Genomic DNA, 3,670 nt, shown 5'->3' on the forward strand with positions numbered 1-3,670 from the left:
TAGACATGTAGCCATTGATCACTACCTGTTGAGCCCGACAATCTAGCCAACTTTCTGTCCACCTTACAGTCCACTCATCCAGCCCATACTTCTTTTACTTGCTGACAAGAATACAGTGGGAGACCATGTCAAAAGCTTTGCTAAAGTCAAGGAACAACATGTCCACTGCTTTCCCCTCATCCACAGAGCCAGTTATCTCGTCATAGAAGGCAATTAGATTAGTCAGGCATGACTTGCCCTTGGTGAATCCATGCTGACTGTTCCTGATCACTTTCCTCTCCTCTAAGTGCTTCAGAATTGATTCCTTGAGGACCTGCTGCATGATTTTTCCAGGGACTGAGGTGACGCTGACTGGCCTGTAGTTCCCAGGATCCTCCTTCTTCCCTTTTTTAAAGATGGGCACTACATTAGCCTTTTTCCAGTCGTCCGGGACCTCCCCCGATCGCCATGAGTTTTCAAAGATAATGGCCAATGGCTCTGCAATCACATCCGCCAACTCCTTTAGCTCTCTCGGATGCAGCGCATCCGGCCCCATGGACTTGTGCTCGTCCAGATTTTCTAAATAGTCCTGAACCACTTCTTTTTTCACAGAGGGCTGGTCACCTCCTCCCTATGCTGTGCTGCCCAATGCAGTATCTGGGAGCTGACCTTGTTCATGAAGACAGAGGCAAAAAAAGCATTGAGTACATTAGCTTTTTCCACATCCTCTGTCACTAGGTTGCCTCCCTCATTCAGTAAGGGTCCCACACTTTCCTTGACTTTCTTCTTGTTGCTAATATACCTGAAGAAACCCTTCTTGTTACTCTTAACATCTCTTGCTAGCTGCAACTCCAGGTGTGATTTGGCCTTCCTGATTTCACTGCTACATGCCCGAGCAATATTTTTATACTCTTCCCTGATCATTTGTCCAATCTTCCACTTCTTGTAAGCTTCTTTTTTGTGTTTAAGATCAGCAAGGATTTCACTGTTAAGCCAAGCTGGTCGCGTGCCATATTTACTATTCTTTCTACACATCAGGATGGTTTGTCCCTATAACCTCAATAAGGATTCTTTAAAATACAGCCAGCTCTGCTGGACTCCTAAGAAATCTTCTTTTTCTGATCTTGACTCCTCGCAATCATGTTGTTTGTGAGAATGCAATCATTTCCAAAGAAATACACTGTGGTGTAGAGCCAGCAGCTTCTCAGAGAGACAGGACATCAGGAGAGAGAAAGAGAGAGAGAAAGAGAGAGAGGAAGGCAGAACACTCTAGCTGATTAAAGGAAAGTATTAGGAATGAAAGAATTAGGAATGAAAGAATGGTAGATGAGAGGCCTTAAAAGGGTGGAATTGTGAAGTGAGAACAAACTACATGGTAGGGTTGCTTAGGGCTCCAAGAGGAACATGGAATACACCCCACTGAACTTGGTTACCTTCTTCATAGGATGACCAGATAGCAACTGTGAAAAAATGGGACGGGGTGGAGGGTAATAGGTGCCTATATAAGAAAAAATCCTCCAAAATGGGACTGTCCCTTTAAAAATCATGGAGCACGTCCTCAAAGAATCAATCCTGAAGCACTTGCATGAGAGGAAAGTGATCAGGAACAGCCAGCATGGATTCACCAAGGGAAGGTCATGCCTGACTAATCTAATCGCCTTCCATGATGAGATTACTGGTTCTGTGGATGAAGGGAAAGCAGTGGATGTATTGTTTCTTGACTTTAGCAAAGCTTTTGACACGGTCTCCCACAGTATTCTTGTCAGCAAGTTAAGGAAGTATGGGCTGGATGAATGCACTACAAGGTGGGTAGAAAGCTGGCTAGATTGTCGGGCTCAACGGGTAGTGATCAATGGCTCCATGTCTAGTTGGCAGCCGGTATCAAGTGGAGTGCCCCAAGGGTCAGTCTTCAGGCCGGTTTTGTTCAATATCTTCATAAATGATCTGGAGGATGGTGTGGATTGCACCCTCAGCAAATTTGCGGATGATACTAAATTGGGAGGAGTGGTAGATATGCTGGAGGGGAGGGATAGGATACAGAAGGACCTAGACAAATTGGAGGATTGGGCCAAAAGAAATCTGATGAGGTTCAATAAGGATAAGTGCAGGGTCCTGCACTTAGGACGGAAGAACCCAATGCACAGCTACAGATTAGGGACTGAATGGCTAGGCAGCAGTTCTGCGGAAAAGGACCTAGGGGTGACAGTGGACGAGAAGCTGGATATGAGTCAGCAGTGTGCCCTTGTTGCCAAGAAGGCCAATGGCATTTTGGGATGTATAAGTAGGGGCATAGTGAGCAGATCGAGGGATGTGATCGTTCCCCTCTATTCGACATTGGTGAGGCCTCATCTGGAGTACTGTGTCCAGTTTTGGGCCCCACACTACAAGAAGGATGTGGATAAATTGGAGAGAGTCCAGCGAAGGGCAACAAAAATGATTAGGGGTTTGGAACACATGACTTATGAGGAGAGGCTGAGGGAGCTGGGATTGTTTAGCCTGCAGAAGAGAAGAATGAGGGGGGATTTGATAGCTGCTTTCAACTACCTGAAAGGGGGTTCCAAAGAGGATGGCTCTAGACTGTTCTCAATGGTAGCAGATGACAGAACGAGGAGTAATGGTCTCAAGTTGCAGTGGGGGAGGTTTAGATTGGATATTAGGAAAAACTTTTTCACTAAGAGGGTGGTGAAACACTGGAATGCGTTACCTAGGGAGGTGGTAGAATCTCCTTCCTTAGAGGTTTTTAAGGTCAGGCTTGACAAAGCCCTGGCTGGGATGATTTAACTGGGAATTGGTCCTGCTTTGAGCAGGGGGTTGGACTAGATGACCTTCTGGGGTCCCTTCCAACCCTGATATTCTATGATTCTATGAAATGGGACATCTGGTCACCCTACTCCTGCATATAGTACCCCCATGTAATAACCTCGTGACCCCCTGAGGGGTCCTGACACCCAGTTTGAGAACCCCTGCCTGAAATACTCTTTTATTACACTTTTGGGAAAAACTCTTCTGCCGTACAGGCCCAGTGTTTACTCACTTATTTCATAATAAAACACATCGGAAGCAGGAGGGAGCGGTAAATCTGCATTTCCTTTGGGCGGGTGATGACATTTGGATGGTATGTGATGACATCACACCACACTAGTTGTTCCATTTTAACAAAGTCACAAGGGCGGCAGGCCACCTACTTCCACTGTTTTGTTTTTAGCTGACTGTGGCTGTCCCTACACGGGGAGTCTGGAACAGCATCGGAGCCGTGCACAGCTGGCGAGCCGGCCCTCCAACGCCTCTGTCTCTAATGCACAATGTAACAGACACACAGCGTTTCACGCGCGCGTGCAAGCAGAGTGCACACGCATATTTACACAGAGCCACGCGGCATACAGACAATGTAACCCCCACAGAGGACACGTGTATACAGAAGACCGCCGTGCAATTCCCACGGGTGCACACACAGCGCCACACAACGTAGCACGCTCCCCGCCCTACTCCTAGCGGGGCGAGGAATGGGATGGAGGAGGGGACGCTGATTGGTCCCACCCCCTCTCAAGTCCCGGCTGAGGCCGCCGCTGGAGTCACGTGCGGGTTTGTCATCCCCGCCCTGCCTCTAGCTGATTGGCTGAGTGTTTCCTCTATGCTCTCAGCTCATTGGTGAGTGGCGCCCTCAGTCCCCGCCGGGTCCTCCCGGCGTTAG

This window comes from Lepidochelys kempii, chromosome 5, assembly GCF_965140265.1.
Source record: "Lepidochelys kempii isolate rLepKem1 chromosome 5, rLepKem1.hap2, whole genome shotgun sequence".
Classification (NCBI taxonomy): domain Eukaryota; kingdom Metazoa; phylum Chordata; order Testudines; family Cheloniidae; genus Lepidochelys; species Lepidochelys kempii.